This window comes from Tachyglossus aculeatus, unplaced genomic scaffold (genome assembly GCF_015852505.1).
Source record: "Tachyglossus aculeatus isolate mTacAcu1 unplaced genomic scaffold, mTacAcu1.pri scaffold_67_arrow_ctg3, whole genome shotgun sequence".
Taxonomy (NCBI): domain Eukaryota; kingdom Metazoa; phylum Chordata; class Mammalia; order Monotremata; family Tachyglossidae; genus Tachyglossus; species Tachyglossus aculeatus.
In genome coordinates, this window is record NW_024045091.1 from 145,099 (window position 1) to 163,119 (window position 18,021).

The 18,021-nt window shown below is 48.2% G+C and overlaps 1 pseudogene; it reads left to right on the plus strand.

The window, feature by feature from the left end:
• The first annotated feature begins 2,883 nt into the window (after window positions 1-2,883).
• LOC119923948 lies at window positions 2,884-3,825 on the plus strand (annotated as a pseudogene).
• Window positions 3,826-18,021: the final 14,196 nt, after the last annotated feature.

Here is an 18,021-nt window from a genome sequence, read left to right on the forward strand (position 1 = left end):
CTGCCTCCCCAATCTAGAGTCCTCTACCAATCTAAGGTTCTCTATGCATGCCATCCAAGTTCCCCCTCGGTGCAATGCACAGGCCTAAGCATTTGAGATAATGCAACCAAAGCATTCATTCAGTCAGTCAGTCGTATTTATTGAGTGCTTACTGTGTGCAGAGCACTGTAATAAGCGCTTGGGAAGTACAAGTTGGTAACATGTAGAGACGGTCCCTACCCAACAACGGGCTAGAAGGATGAGACACATTTCTGGTTGCCGAGGAGTTTGCACTCTTATGAGGGAGGCAGACGGAGACGTGCTTACAACTTGAGGAATCAGAATTGATCCATTTTCTGTAATAAGGCTGAGCACGGCCGTAATTTAGTATGTATGGCTATCGATCAGTCAATCATATTTTTTGAGCACTTACTGTATGCCGAGCACTGTACCTTCTAGACTGTGAGCCCACTGTTGGGTAGGGACCGTCTCTATATGTTGCCAACTTGTACTTCCCAAGTGCTTAGTACAGTGCTCTGCACACAGTAAGCGCTTAATAAATACGATTGATTGATTGATTGATTGATTGAAAAGCTTGGGAGAATACAACAGAGTTAGCAGACAGGTTCCTTGCCTGCAAGGAGCTTTTGGTTTAGAAGAGAAGACAGATGTTAAAATAAATTACAGATATGTAGATAAGTGCTGAGGGGCTGAGAGTGGGATGAATAAAGGGCACAAATCCAAGTACCAGGGCAATGCAGGAGGGAGAGGGAGAAAGGAAAATGAGTGCTCAGCCAGGGAAGGCCTCTTGGAGGAGATGAGATTTTAATAAGGCTTTGAAGGTGGGGAGAGCGATCATCTGTCGGATATGAAGGGGGAGGGAGATCCAGGCCAGAGGCGGGACGTGGGGAAGGGATTGGCGATGAGATAGATGAGATGGAGGTACAGTGAGTGGGTTGGTGTTAGAGGAGCGCTGGTGAATGTGCTGAGTTGTAGTAAGAAATCAGCGAGGTGAGATAGGAGAAGGCAAGGTGATTGAGGGCTTTAAAGCCGATGGTAAGGAGTTTCTGTCTGATGCTAAGGTGAATGAGTAGCCACTGGAGATGCTCAGGCAGTGGGGAGACATGGACTAAATGGTTTTTAGAGCTCCGGGTTCAGGTGATTATTGAATTGATATGAACCCTGTTTCATTAAGGGAGGATGGGGGCCATCTGTTTGCTTGGTCATCTGTCACTTTCATGTGAATGGGGCTTAGGCTGCTTAAGTTTGCTGTGTTCCTGCATTACAGCTCCCCACATCAGACAGAGGGCCAAGGAGACATCATCATTCAAGACAGAGGGGCCCACTTTCCATTATGAGAGTGGGGGTTCAGGGAGCAGGAGGCGGGAATCTGGAGAGAGGAGGAGGGAAGAGGACTGGGAGGGGACTGGCTTCAAAGAGCTAATCGGTTGGAAAGCTGCCAACTGAAGCCTTTTCAGCACGTGACTGAAAGGTCTCCCATTTTGTCCGAGCCTTGGGAAGAGCAAGTCTGAGAATCCAGCTCAGAAAACCATGAGGGGGTCATGGCCCCCATAGTCCCCATGGAGTGATTTCAGGCATCACTGACCAGGCCCAGTCATACTGCTGTGGGCTAGGGCCCCCCCCTCTCTAGGGCTGAATGTTCTTTTTATTTGTTCCCCACCCTAAACCTACTGAACCTAAATCCAACCCCTAACCAGGTCCACCCCTAAACCTCCCTAACTCAACCGCTATCGAATCCTAATGGCTAATCTTACACCCTAGCATTCCCTTGTTCTCCGGTTTGAACCCCTTTCAACTTAAACTAGGGATGTCTAAGAAGCAGCGTTGCCAAATTTATAGAGCACGGGCCTAGAAGTGAGAAGGACCTGAGTTCTAATGTTGACTCCACCACTTGTCGGCTGTGTGACCCTGGGCAAATCACTTCATTTCTCTGTGCCTCAGTTACCTCATGTGTAAAATGGGGGTTGAGATTGTGAGGCCCATGGGGGATATGGACTGTGTCCAACTCAATTAGCTTGTATCTACCCCAGCGCTTAGTACAGTGCCTGGCACATAATAATAATAATAATAATAATAATAATAATAATAATAATAATAATAACAATGGCATTTATTAAGCACTTACTGTGTGCAAAGCACTGTTCTAAGCACTAGGGAGGTTACAAGGCTGTCCCACGGGGGGCTCACAGTCTTAATCCCCATTTTACAGATAAGGTAACTGAGGCACAGAGAAGTTAAGTGACCTGCCCAAAGTCACACAGCTGACAATTGGCAGAGCTGGGATTTGAATCCATGACTTATGACTCCAAAGCCCGGGCTCTTTCCACTGAGCCACGCTGCTTCGCATAGTAAGTGCTTAACAAATACAGTGCTCCATGACTTATGACTCCAAAGCCCATGCTCTTTCCACTGAGCCACACTGCTTCACATAGTAAGTGCTTAACAAATACGGTGCTCTCACTTTTCCAAAGTGCTTTCTCATCAGTGGCCTCATTTTATCCTCGCAGTGCCCCTGTGAGGTAGAGAGAGTTATCGCCATTTTTCAGGCATGGGCACCTAGGCTCAGAGAGCTCACACAGAAAGGCAGAGCTGGGGCTAAACCACTGGTCTCCTGACTCTTAGCCTCATGCTCTCCCCACTAGACCTGGCTGCCCACCTTACACCCTCATCAGCAGTGACCATCACCCACAGTCAATTGGACACTGTGCCCCACTCTGTACTTAGCACTTGGAGGGAACCCCAGAGGAAGTTTAAAACGCGATCCCCACCGTGCCCTTGATGAGCTTATGATCTATCCACGTTTTAAACAGCGCTCCTGAGCCTTTCTCTTCTTCTCATTTTTGTACCACACTCCTTGTTAGGGCCAGCACCCCCTCCAAATTGATGGACAATAAAAACCACACAAGCGCTTCAGAATTCATCCTCCAGGGACTGTCCGACCGGGCGGAGCATCAGCAGCTCCTCTTCGTGCTGTTCCTCTGCATGTACCTGCTCACAGCCCTGGGAAACCTCCTCATTATCCTGGCGATCAGCTCTGACCCACACCTGCACACCCCTATGTACTTCTTCCTCTGCAACCTCTCCCTGGGTGACCTCTGCCTCGCCTCCAACACAGTCCCCAAGATGCTGGCCAACATCCAGTCCAACAGCAAATCCATCTCCTACACCTGCTGCCTGACCCAGATGTATTTCTTCCATTTCTTCGGCATCATGGACAGTGTCCTCATCGCCGTGATGGCATATGACCGCTTCGTGGCCATCTGCCACCCCCTCCACTACACCTCCATCATGAATCCACGGCTCTGTGCCCTGCTGGTGGCTCTGCCCTGGATATTCTCTGGCCTCATCTCCCTGGAACACACCATCCTGATGTCTTGACTCAGCTTCTGTACCGCCAATGAACTCCCTCACTTCTTCTGCGACCTCACCCCCCTGCTGCGGCTCTCCTGCTCCGACACCACGGCCAATGAGACCCTGGTGTTCATCGTCGCTGGGGCCGTCATCGCTGCCTCTTTCATCTTCATCCTCGCTTCCTACGCCCGTATCGTGTTGGCCATTCTCAAAGTTCCCTCGGCTGGAGGGAGGAAGAAGGCCTTCTCCACCTGCAGTTCCCACCTCTCTGTTGTCTTCCTGTTCTACGGGACAACCATTGGGGTCTACCTCAGCCCCTCATCTGGTCTCTCGGCACTCAAGGACAAGGCCTTTGCTGTGATGTACACTGTGGTCACTCCCACGCTAACCCCCTTTATCTACAGCCTGAGGAACAAGGACATGAAAAGGGCCCTGAGAAAAGTGTTCTACAAGAAAGTCGACACTTCTCAGTGACTGGACCCTTGGAGATGTGGGGTGACAGTTACCTTCCATGCCTTCATGGTTTGTTAGGAATGGATGAACCATCCAACACCCCAATCATTCCCCTCTCCATCCCTAACTTTCCCTCTGGTGACCCAGCAACGACTGCTCATCCATGACTAACCAAATCCCTCTGAAACCTGCTGGTATTCTCAGCTGCACAGCTCTCCAAGAGAACAAATTCCATCTGATCATCCCTGCTCCATAGCAGTAATAATGGTGGTAGTAGTGGTAGTAGTAATAGTAGTAGTATTTATTGAGCGCTTACTGTGTGCACAGCCCTGTACTAAGCACTGGGACAGAATGCACAGGTAGGAATTAGACATGATCCATGTGCCTTGGGCTGCTCACAATCTAAGAGTGGAGAAGAGACCAGAGACAGACACATCAGGAATGATGAAACATTAAGATGCCACAAAGACAAATACACAAAATAGAAGCAAATCCATGGGGTGCAGCTAGAGGAGCAAATTTTCAGGCTCCTCGGGGCTCAGAGTTCAAGATTTATCGGTAGTCACATCAACCACTACAGCAGCCCCCAGTCTTCCTGGGGTTTGGGGGCGGTCTCATGCAATGGGTGTTCTCTTTCACACCGGGGTGGTGAAAGCTAGAAAGGAGCTGAGTTTCCTCAATGGCTTGGAGGAAACTTCCTCTCCTGGTTCTCCTCTTATCCCTCTCCTGGTTCTCCTCTTATCTCTCCGGTCGTTCTTTCTCAGTCTCTTTTGCAGGCTCCTCCTCCCCCTCCCATCCTCTTACTGTGGGGGTTCCCCAAGGTTCAGTGCTTGGTCCCCTTCTGTTCTCAATCTACACTCACTCCCTTGGTGACCTCATTCGCTCCCACGGCTTCAACTATCATCTCTACGCTGATGACACCCAGATCTACATCTCTGCCCCTGCTCTCTCCCCCTCCCTCCAGGCTCGCATCTCCTCCTGCCTTCAGGACATCTCCATCTGGATGTCCGCCCGCCACCTAAAGCTCAACATGTCGAAGACTGAGCTCCTTGTCTTCCCTCCCAAACCTTGTCCTCTCCCTGACTTTCCCATCTCTGTTGACGGCACTACCATCCTTCCCGTCTCACAAGCCCGCAACCTTGGTGTCATCCTCGACTCCGCTCTCTCATTCACCCCTCACATCCAAGCCGTCACCAAAACCTACCGGTCTCAGCTCCGCAACATTGCCAAGATCCGCCCTTTCCTCTCCATCCAAACCGCTACCCTGCTAATTCAAGCTCTCATCCTATCCCGTCTGGACTACTGCACTAGCCTTCTCTCTGATCTCCCATCCTCGTGTCTCTCTCCACTTCAATCCATACTTCATGCTGCTGCCCGGATTATCTTTGTCCAGAAACGCTCTGGACATATTAATCCCCTCCTCAAAAACCTCCAATGGCTACCGATCAATCTGCGCATCAAGCAGAAACTCCTCACCCTGGGCTTCAAGGCTCTCCATCACCTCGCCCCCTCCTACCTCACCTCCCTTCTCTCCTTCTACTGCCCAGCCCGCACCCTCCGCTCCTCCACCACTAATCTCCTCACTGTACCTCGCTCTCGCCTGTCCCGCCATCGACCCCCGGCCCACGTCATCCCCCGGGCCTGGAATGCCCTCCCTCTGCCCATCCGCCAAGCTAGCTCTCTTCCTCCCTTCAAGGCCCTGCTGAGAGCTCACCTCCTCCAGGAGGCCTTCCCGGACTGAGCCCCTTCTTTCCTCTCCCCCTCGTCACCCTCTCCATCCTCCCGTCTTACCTCCTTCCCTTCCCCACAGCACCTGTATATATGTATATATGGTTGTACATATTTATTACTCTATTTATCTATTTATTTATTTATTTTACTTGTACATTTCTATCCTACTTATTTTATTTTGTTGGTATGTTTGGTTCTGTTCTCTGTCTCCCCCTTTTAGACTGTGAGCCCACTGTTGGGTAGGGACTGTCTCTATGTGATGCCAATTTGTACTTCCCAAGCGCTTAGTACAGTGCTCTGCACATAGTAAGCGCTCAATAAATACGATTGATTGATTGATTGATTGAGAGCATGTGCCAGCTCCTGAGGAGACATCAAGGATGGCTGTTCAGAGGGAGGGACAACAGAGGCATGCTGCATCTGTTTCCTCTTTCCTGCCGGAGTGGGTAATGTAGAATGGGATGGAGACTCCTCAGTGGCATGGAGGAGAGCAGGCTCAAGTTCCTGGGAAGGCAGTTGGGCTTAGTGAAGATTGCTAAATGAGTAAGTGTTTTCTTTTGTTTGTCTGGCCCTGTCACCCTGCAGTTTCAATAGGTGGCCCCTCTGACCTGCTGCTGTGGGATTAGGAAAACCACAATTTCATGTTTGGCCTGTCCATCCCCTTCACTGTTTTGAAAACCTCGAACCTGTCCCCGCTTGGTCTGTCTCTTCCCAGGCTGAATGATAAGCATGATGGAATTTATTAAACTTTAACATGTGCCAAGTGTTGTGGTAGTTACAAGGTAACCCCATCGAACACAATCCCCGTCCCACATGGGGCTCACATTATGAAAGGGAGGTAGAAAAGGTAGTTTAATTCCCAGTTTACAGATGAGGAAATTGAGGTACAGAGCAGTTATGAGACTTGCCCAAAGCCACAGAGCATTCAAGTGGCAGAGCAGGGACGAAAATTCAGGTGTCCTGAGTCCTGATCCTGTGCTCTTTCCACTAGACCACGCTGCTTCTCTAGAAGAATCCTAACCCTTTCAGTCTGTCATTACTTGGGAGCCTTTCTGTACTTTCTCCAGATCTGCTAGGTCCTTCTGATGAGGCAGCAACCAGAACTGCTCACGGTATTCCAGGTGGGGGTGAACTGTAAAGAGTTTCATTTTGAAGGGCACCTACTCTAATCTGGTTTTGCACCCCAATGTGGCTACATGATAGAACCAAGCTCCAACAGCATACCCCTATGATAAGGGGGCAGGCGTGGGGAAGTGAGGGATGTGGAGGGGAAAGTCAGGATGAGGGATGGCCCATCTCTAATCATGAGGACAGGTGTCCAGGAGGACCATTGTCACACGGTCCCTCTGAGCATCCTGGTGCCCCGTGGCTCAGTGGAAAGAGCCCAGGCTTTGGAATCAGAGTTCATGGGTTCAAATCCCGGCTCTGCCAATTGTCAGCTGTGTGACTTCGGGCAAGTCACTTCACTTCTCCGTGCCTCAGTCACCTCATCTGTAAAATGGGGATGAAGATTGTGAGCCCCCCGTAGGACAACCTGATCACCTCGTAACCTCCCCAGCGCTTAGAACAGTGCTTTGCACATAAAAAGCACTTAATAAATGCATTATTATTATTATTATTATTATTATTATTATTATTATTATTATTATTATTATTATTATTATCACTCCTTCTAAGCCCATATAATCTGCTTCTACCATCCACTCCAGTTTTTTGTGGGGGCGGGAGGGAGGGATTTTAATGGCATTTGTTAAGCACTTATTATGTGCCCAGGCACTGTACTAAGTGCTGGGGTAGATACTGTATCTCCTTTGTTGACTTCCATTCTTACAGCCCCCATCAGTAATAATAATGATGGTAATTGTTAAGCGCTTACTATGTGCCAGGCACTGTACTAAGCGCTGGGGTAGATAACAAGCAAATCGGGTTGGACGCAGTCCCTGTCCCACATGGGGCTCACAGTCTCAAATCCCCATTTTGCAGATGAGGGAGCTGAGGCCCGGAGAAGTGAGGTGACTTGCCCAAGGTCACACAGCAGATGGGTGGCGGAGCAGGGATTAGAACCCATGACTCTCGGGCCCAGGCTCTATCTACCACCCCATGCTGCTTCTCCAACTGTTCCAGTCCTTTAAAAGTCCCTTTTTTAAACTTCTGCTGACCTTTACAACTGTTTTATTGATAAAAGAGAAACCATCAAGCATGAACTTCTCCAAGTCTCTCACTTGGCATCCTTAGTACTCTTCAAGTGTCCGTATTCTCCTCCTTCCCAGCTGCCCCTCACCACCTTTAGACTGTGAGCCCGTTGTTGGGTAGGAACCATCTCTATTTGTTGCTGGTTTGTACTTCCCAAGCGCTTAGTACAGTGCTCTGCACACAGTAAGCGCTCAATAAATGCGATTGAATGAATGAATGAATTGAATGAATACCAAGCTAATCAGATTGGACACAGTCCATGTCCCATTTTACAGTCTTAATCCCCATTTTACAGATGGGGCAACAGGCACAGAAAAGTCAAGTGCCTTGTTCAAGGTCACACAGAGCCAGAATTATAACTCAGGTTCTCTCACTCTTTGGCCTGGGGTCTTTCCACTGGATCACGCTGCTTCTCCCATTTCTAATCATCTACCATCCTCCAGACTCTCCCACAACTTTCTGAGCCATTTTGATCTCTTTCTCCTCAAAATTCCTTCTCTCTTTCTCCATCACTACAGTGATCCTTGGGGACTTCAATATCCATGTGGATGCTCCTGTCAACACTTCTGCTGACCACTTCCTCTCACTCAACTCCAACCATCTCCTGCCCCACCCCATCTTACCCACTCACCTACTTGGACACTTGCTGGATCTCAATCTCGCTGGTCACTTTACAGTCTCTACCCTCATCAACTCTGAAATCCCCCTATCTGACTACAACCTCCTTATCCCACCTTCTCTCCTACACACCCACTCGCAGCACATCTGTTCTGTTCCCCCACAGAGATATCCAATCTTTTTACCCACCCTCCAATTTTCTAAAGTCATCATGCCCCATTTGGTTTCCAGACCCAAACCGCCTTCTCCAAACCAACCCCCTCGACACTGCCTTCTCCACTGAACTCAAGCACTTAACAAATATGACAATTATTAGTATTATTACTGCACCGGCCTCCTTGCTGACCTCCCTGCCACTTGTCTCTTCCCACTCCAGTCCATAAGTTACCCTTCCACCCGGATCATTTTTCTAATAAAACATTCAGTCCACATCTCCCCACTCCTCAAGAACCTCCAGTACCAAACATAAACTCCTTACCGTCAGCTTGAAAGCACTCAATCAGCTTGCCCCCCCCACCTTACCTCGATGATGTCTTACAACAACCCAGTCCACACACTTCACTCCTCCAAAGCCAACTTTATCTCGATGTCATCTATCTCACTGCCAACCCCTTGCCCACATCCTCGCTCCGACGTGAAACTCCCTCTCCCTCCATATATGACAAACCACTACTCTCCCCACCTTCAAAGCCTTATTAAAATCATCTCCTAACAAAAGGCTTTCCCCAATTAAGCCCTCCTTTCCCCTACTCTCTCTCCCTCCTGTGTGACCTAGGCACTTAGATCTGTACCCTTTAAGCACTTGATATTCACCCCAACCTCAGCCCCACAGCACTTATATTCATATCCATAATTAACTGATTAATATTAATGTTTCTCCCCCTATAGCTTAAGCTCCTTGTGGCCAGAGAAAGTGTCTACTAACTCTGTTATAGTGTACTCTCCCAAATGCTTAGTACAGTGCTCTTCACACAGTAAGCACTCAATAAATTACCCTGGGTAGGGACCGTCTCTATATGTTGCCAACTTGTACTTCCCAAGCGCTTAGTACAGTGCTCTGCACACAGTAAGTGCTTAATAAATACAACTGATTGATTGATTGATTAATAAATACCATTGATTGATTCATTCATTGTGTGTCCAGGGCAAAATAGGAATTGGAATTGCGTTTTTTAATGGTATTTTGTTAAATGCTTACTATGTGACAATCACTGTTCTAAGCACTCGGGTAGATACAAGTTAATCAGGCTGGACGCTATCCTTGTCTCACATGGGGAGCACAGTCTAAGTAGGAGGGAGAACAGGGATTGACTGCCCATTTTACAGTGGAGGAAACTGAGCTACAGAGAAGTGAAGTGACTTGCTCAAGGTCGCACAGCAGGGAAGTGGTGGAGTTAGGATTAGAACCCAGACCCTCAGTCTCCCAGGCCCATTCTCTTTCCACTAGACCGCACTGCAAACGAAAACTCCTCACTCTCAGCTTCAAGGCTCTCCATCACCCCCTCCTACCTCACCTCCTTTCTCTCCTTCTCCAGCCCAGCCCGCACCCTCTGCTCCTCTGCCGCTAAACTCCTCACTGTGCCTCGTTCTCGCCTGTCCTGCCATCGACCCCTGGCCCACCAGGAATGCCCACCCTCCGCACATCCAGCAAGCTAGCTCCCTTCCTCCCTTCAGAGCCCTACGGAGAGCTCACCTCCTCCAGGAAGCCTTCCCAGACTGAGTCCCCTTTTTCCTCTCCTCCTCCCCATCCCCCGCACCCTACCTCCTTCCCCTCCCCAAAGCACCTGCATATATTTGTACAGATTTATTACTCTATTTTACTTGTACATATTTACTATTCTATTTATTTTGTTAATGATGTGCATTATAGCTATAATTCTATTTGTTCTGACAATTTTGACACCTGTCTACATGTTTTGTTTTGTTGTCTGTCTCCCCCTTCTAGACTGTGAGGCCGTTGTTGGGTAGGGACCGTCTCTATATGTTGCCAGCTTGTACTTCCCAAGTGCTTAGTACAGTGCTCTGCACACAGTGAGCGCTCAATAAATACAATCGAATGAATGGGGCCAAGGAGGAGCAAACAGGTCAGATGGGCATGATCTGGAGTCTTGCCAGCCCCCGCCCCCACAAGCTTCTCAGTCTTAATAATAACAGTATTTGTAAAGCACTTACTATGTGCCAAGCACTGTTCTAGGCACTGGAGAGAGGATACAAGGTAATCAGGTTGTCCCACGTGGGGCTCACAGTCTTCATCCCCATTTTACGGATGAGGTAATTTAGGCACAGAGAATTAAGTGACCTGCCCAAAGTCACACAGCTGACAAGTGGCAGATCTGGGATTTGAACCCATGACCCCTGACTCCCAAGCCCGGGCTTTTTCCACTGAGTCATGCTGAGCCCCAGGGGGAGTGAGGCTGGAGGGGCCGGGAACAGAAGTTTCACCCCCAGCTTCTCAGCTGGGGGTAAGGGGGCACTGGGCTCCATCACCCTCCCAGAGTTGGGACCAGTGGTTAGAATCAAGGTGGCACTGAATGGGAGTGGGGCAAGCCTTACCTGGGAGGACAGATCCTGTGACCCTGGACCTATCCAGGTAATTTCAGACCAAGAGCTCCTGGGTAGGTAGGGGCCCCTGGGAGAGATAATAACAATAATAATAATAATAATGGTATTTGTTCAGCGCTTACTATGTACCAAGCACCGTTCTAAGTGCTGGGGTAGATACAAGGTAATCAGGTTGCCCTACATGGGGCTCACAGTCTTCATCCCCATTTTACAGAGAAGTGAAGTAACTTGCCCAAGGTCACACAGCAGAAAAGTGGCAGAGCCGGGATTAGAACTCATAACCTCTGACTCCCAAGCCCAGGCTCTTTCCACTAAGCCACGCTGCTTCTCAGAGATGGAGGTGGATATGGAGGGGTATCCAGCTCACAGTGGATGGATCGATCATGGTACCTATTATGTAGTGCCTATTGGGTGCTGAACACTATGCTAAGCACTGGGGGAAAACAAGCAGAATAGTTTAGGCAGTTCTGCCATCCAGAGTTGGGTCCAGATTAAATCGGACCTCCAGAACGGTCCCACTGCGGTCCTGGGTGTGTGTGTGTGGGGGCGCGTGGAGGTGGGGCTCCCGGGATCCTCATGGTCTCCCCTCTAGACTCACCGTCAACCCCTTTCCCACATCCTCCCTCAGCGTAGCTCAGTGGAAAGAGCCCGAGCTTTGGAGTCAGAGGTCATGGGTTCAAATCCCGGCTCCGCCAATTGTCAGCTGTGTGACTTTGGGCAAGTCACTTCACTTCTCTGGGCCTCAGTTATTTGTAAAATGGGAATTAAGACTGTGAGCCCCCTGTGGGACAACCTGATCACCTTGTTACCTCCCCAGCGCTTAGAACAGTGCTTTGCACATAGTAAGTGCTTAACAAATGCCATCATCATTATTGTTATTATCCTCCCTCTCGTGAAACTCCCTCCCCCTCCATATATGACAGACCACTATTCTCCCCACCTTCAAAGTCTTATTAAGAACATCTCCTACAAAAGGCCTTCCCTGATTAAGCCCTCATTTCCCCTACTCCTTCTCCCTTCTGTGTTACCCATGCACTTAGATCTGTACCCTTTAAGCACCTGATAGTTACAGTGCTCTGCACACAGTAAGCGCTCAATAAATACTATTGATTGATTGATCCTCAGCCCCCAGCACTTATATTCTCTTCAAAACCCTACTGAGAGCTCACCTCCTCCAGGAGACCTTCCCAAACTGAGCCCCCTCCTTCCTCTCCCTCTCCTCCCCCTCCCCATCCCCCCGCCTTACCTCCTTCCCCTCCCCACAGCACCTGTATATATAGGTGCTGATATATATATATATATATATATATATATATGTATGTCATATGAATATATATATGTATATATATATATTCATTCAATCGTATTTATTGAGCACTTACTGTGTGCAGAGCACCATACTAAGCGCTTGGGAAGTACAAGTTGGCAACATATAGAGACGGTCCCTATCCAACAGTGGGCTCACAGTCTAGAAGACTGCATATACATATATAAATATGTATATATGTTTGTACATATTTATTACTCCATTTATTTATTTTACTTGTACGTATTTATTCTATTTATTTTATTTGGTTAATATGTTTTGTTTTGTGGTCTGTCTCCCCCTTCTAGATTGTGAGCCCACTGTTGGGTAGGGACCGTCTCTATATGTTGCCGACTTGTACTTCCCAAGCGCTTAGTACAGTGCTCTGCACACGGTAAGTGCTCAATAAATACGATTGAATGAATGAATATTCATTCATTAGAGAAGCAGCATGGCTCAGTGGAATGAGCCCGGGCTTTGGAGTCAGAGGTCATGGGTTCAAATCCCGGCTCCGCCAACTGTCAGCTGTGTGACTTTGGGCAAGTCACTTCATTCATTCATTCAATCGTATTTATTGAGCGCTTACTGTGTGCAGAGCACTGTACTAAGCACTTCACTTCTCTGTGCCTCAGTTACCTCATCTGTAAAATGGGGATGAAGACTGTGAGCTCCCCGTGGGACAACCTGATCACGTTGTAACCTCCCCGGCGCTTAGAGCAGTGCTTTTCGCATAGTAAGCGCTTAATAAATGCCATCATTATCATTATTATTATTATTATTCGGATTCCCTCCTTCTTCTAGACTGTGTGCCCAATCAATCAATCAATCGTATTTATTGAGCACCTACTGTGTGCAGAGCACTGTACTAAGCGCTTGGGAAGTACAGGTTGGCAACATATAGAGACAGTCCCTACCCAACAGTGGGCTCACAGTCTAAAAGGGGGAGACAGAGAGCAAAACCAAACATACTAACAAAATAAAATAAATAGAATAGATATGTACAGGTAAAATAAATAAATAAATAAATAAATAAATAAATAGAGTAATAAATATGTACAAACATATATACATATATACAGGTGCTGTGGGGAAGGGAAGGAGGTAAGATGGGGGGATGGAGAGGGGGACGAGGGGGAGAGGAAGGAAGGGGCTCAGTCTGGGAAGGCCTCCTGGAGGAGGTGAGCTCTCAGTAGGGCCTTGAGCTCTCAGTAGGGCTACCCTACCCACTGTTGGGTAGGGACCCTCTCTATATGTTGCCAACTTGTCCTTTCCAAGCGCTTAGTCCAGTGCTCTGCACACAGTAAGCGCTCAATAAATACGATTGAATGAACGAATGGATCCATAACCTGGCTGCCAACTCTGTGGTATGGAATTCGCTCAAGCACTTAGTAGAGTGCTCTGCACATAGCAAGCGCTCAATAAATATCATTGATTGACCGATTGATTGATTGATTGATCGATCTCAGAGCTCCTCTATCAGGACCAGTTCCAGGGAAGAAACCGGTAGGTAGGTAGGTAGGTAGGTAAGTAGGTAAGTAGGTAAGTAGTTGGGCGGCTACGCTTTTCCCCAGGACAAAGAACGGGCTTCCTGCCCTCCCTTCTCGGAGCCACTAGAGGGCAGTGCGCACTAAGGCAATTCCCCAGTAATAATAATCATGATAGTAATAATAATAATAATGGCATTTATTAAGCGCTTACTACGTGCAAAGCACTGTTCTAAGCGCTGGGGAGGTTACAAGGTGATCAGGTTGTCCCATGGGGGGCTCCCAGTCTTTGTCCCCATTTTCCAGATGAGGGAACTGAGCCCCAGAGAAGTGAAGTGACTTGCCCAAAGTCACACAGCTGACAGCTGGCGAAGCCGGGATTTGAACCCATGACCTCTGACTCCAAAGCCCGGGCTCTTTCCACTGAGCCACGCTGCTTCTCCTACTCAGCGCTGCCCACCTGCCAAGAATGGAGCGATTAATCAATCCATCCCCCAGATTGATAATTAAGCGCTTAACAAATACCATCATTATTATCGAGAGGATAATAATAATGATGATGGTATTTGTTCAGCGCTAACTTGGTGCCGGGCACTGTACCGAGCGCTGGGGTGGATGCAAGCAAATCGAGGTGGACACAGTCCCCGTCCCATCAATCGCCCTCTCTAGAGTGTAAGCTCCTCATGGCCAGGGAACATGTCTACCAACTCTGTTATGTTGTACTCTGGCTCAGTGGAAAGAACGCGAGTCAGAGGTCATGGGTCTTCCCTCCGGCTCCGCCAATTGGCAGCTGTGTGACTTTGGGCAAGTCACTTCACTTCTCTGGGCCTCGGTTACCTCATCTGTAAAATGGGGATTAAGACTTTGAGCCCCCGTGGGACAACCTGATCACCTTCTAACCTCCCCAGCGCTTAGAACGGTGCTTTGCACATAGTAAGCGCTTAATAAATGCCATCATTATTATTATTATTGCACATAGTAAGCGCTTAATAAATGCCATTATTATTATTATTACTTTGCCAAGCGCTTAGTTCAGTGTTCTGCATAAAGTGCTCAATAAATACCATTGATTGATTGAATCAGTAGCATTTCTTGAGCGTGCACTGTGTACTAAACCCTTAGGAGAGTACAACAGAGTTAGTATACATGATTCCTGCCCTGAAGGAACATGCAACTTAGTACAGTCCTACAGTCCTACTTAGACTGTGAGACCCAGATGGGAGTTGATTATGTTGTTATCTACCCTGGCCTTGAGTACAGCGTTTGGCACACAGTAAGCACTTAACCAATGCCACAAATATTATTATTACAGAGTCCTGCATACAGTTAAGTGCTTAATAAATACTAGTGCTACTATTACTATTAGCAGGGGAAACAGGTACTAAAATAAGTTGCACCTAGAAGAAAGAAAGAAAAGGGGAAAAATTAATGCTTAGGCAATAAGGAATGTATGCTATATTCATTCATTCATTCAATCGTATTTATTGAGTGCTTACTGTGTGCACAGCACTGTACTAAGCGCTTGGGAAGTACAAGTTGGCAACATATAGAGAGGGTTCCTACCCAACAGCGGGCTCACAGTCTAGAAGGGGAAGACAGACAACAAAACAGAACATATTAACAAAATAAAATAAATATGTACAAATAAAATAAATAGAGTAATAAATACGTACAAACATATATACATATATACAGGTGCTGTGGGGAGGGGAAGGAGGTAAGGCGGGGGGGATGGGGAGGGGGAGGAGGGGGAAAAGTGCTCTGGGCTGCTGTGAACACCTAAAGGTTTAGGTGGTGAGAAAGTGTTGAAGTGGCAGGTTTGTAGGGGCTCAGCTGCAGCCGTACCTGGAGCCTAGCAGTGGAGCTGCAGTCCAGGTGGGAAATGTTGGCATCTCAGGATGTGAAAAGTCCTGCAACTGCCGAGAAAACTGAATCCCTGGTGCTGAACAGAAAGACTCTGGGAACTGTTTGAACAGGAGAGGGTGGGTGTGTGGGCCAAAGACACACTTCACTCTGCTGCCCGGATCATCTTTGTGCAGAAACGCTCTGGGCACATTACTCCCCTCCTCACAAATCTCCAGTGGCTGCCTGTCAACCTACAAATCAAGCAAAAACTCCTCACTCTCGGCTTCAAGGCTCTCCATCACCTCTCCTCCTCCTACCTCACCTCCCTTCTCTCTTCTCCAGCCCAGCCTGCACCCTCCGCTCCTCTGCCGCTAACCTCCTCACTGTACCTCGTTCTCGCCTGTCCCACCGCCGACCCCCGGCCCACGTCCTCCCCCTGGCCTGGAATGCCCTCCCTCCACACATTCGCCGAGCTAGCTCTCTTCCTCCCTTCAAAGCCCTACTGAGAGCTCACCTCCTCCAGGAGGCCTTCCCAAACTGAGCCCCATTTTTCCTCTCCTCCTCCCCATCCCCCCGGCCCTACCTCCTTCCCCTCCCCACAGCACTTGTATATACATTTGTACAGATTTATGACTCTATTTTACTTGTACATATTTACTATTCTATTTATTTGGTTAATGATGTGCATATCGCTCTAATTCTATTTGTTCTGACAATTTTGACACCCGTCTACATGTTTTGTTTTGTTATCTGTCTCCCCCTTCTAGACTGTGAGCCTGCTGATGGGTAGGGACCGTTTCTATATGTTGCCGACTTGTACTTCCCTAGCGCTTAGCACAGTGCTCTGCACACAGTAAGTGCTCAATAAATACGATTGAATGTATGAATGAAAACACAAACACTGCCCCCTCCAACCTCGTCCCCTCCACGACCACCTTCCACCCACCTCCCGGTCAGTGGAGGGAAATCAATCAATCAATCATATTTATTGAGCACTAACTATACTAGGCACTTGGGAGAGTACAATATGACAGAGTTGGTAGGCACGGTCCCTGCCCACAATGAGCTTGCGGTCTAGATGGGAAGAGAGACATTAATATAAATTACAGAGATGTATATAAACGCTGTGAGGTTGAGCTGGGGTGAATAAAGGGTACAGATTCCAGTGCAAGGGTGACACAGAAGGGAGAGGGAGTAGGGGAAATGAGGGCTTAGTCAGGGAAGGCCTCTCGGCGGAGATGTGATAAGGCTTTGAATGTGGGGAGAGTTCTGGTCTGTTGGATATGAAGGAGGAAAGAAGAGAGCAGAGAGCCTGCATGTTCCCATCATCCAATTCTAGCCCAGCCACCCCAGCCTCCCCAGCCTGAGAATAAAGAGAGATAAGCGTGGGGGTCTGCGTCCCAAAACCCTAGGGAACCCTAGCAGAAGTCCGGTGGTTCTAGTCCCAGCCATGACATTTGCCTGCAAGTCCTCATCTGTAAAATGGGGATAATAATGATGGCATTTATTAAGCGCTTACTATGTGCAAAGCACTGTTCTAAGCGCTGGATTCCATATCTGCTCTCCTTCCTATTTAGACTGTGAGCCCCATGGGGCATAGGGACTGTGTCTAACCTGATTATCTGGTATCTATCCTAGCACTTAGAACAGTGTTTGACACATAGGAAGTGTTTTACAAATACCGTCATCATCATCATTAGAGACGAGCCACCAAGATAGACTGCCCGGTCTACTAAGGGCATCACCCAAGAACTGCATTCATTCCCTGAAGCCCTTTCTCCTGAGGCCCTGCCCATTGAGGTCTTATACCCCTGGAGACTCCACCCATTAGCCAGAAATCAAGGGCATTCATTCATATTTATTGAGTGCTTACTGTGTGCAAAGCACTTGGGAGAGTACCCTGTAACAACAGACACATTCCTGCCCACAACGAGCTCACAGTCTAAAGGGGGAGACAGACATTAAGATAGATAAATTACAGATATATAAAGTAATGTACATATGTGCTGTGGGGATGGGAGGGACGATGAATGAAGGAGCAAGTAAGAGCAGCGTAGAAAAGAGTGGGAGAAGAGGAGAGGAGGGCTTAGTCAGGGAAGTCTTCTTGGAGGAGATGTGCATTCAATAAGGCTTTGAAGTCGGGGAGAGCAATTATCTGTCTGATATGAGGAGGGAGGGCGTTCCAGGCCAGAGGTAGGATGTGGGCAGAGGTCAGCGATGAGATGGAGGTACAGTGAGACGTTTAGCATCAGAGAAACGAAGTGTGTGGGCTGGATTGTAGAAGAGTAGTGAGGTGAGAGGTAGGAGGGGACAAGGTGATTAAGTGCTTTAAAGCCAATGGTGAGGAGTTTTTGTTTGATGCGGAGGTGGATGGGCAACCACTGGAGTTTCTTGAGGAGGGAGGAAACATGGTCTGAACGTTTTTGAAGGAAAATGATTTGGACAGCAAAATGGAGTATGGACTGAAGTGGGGAGAGA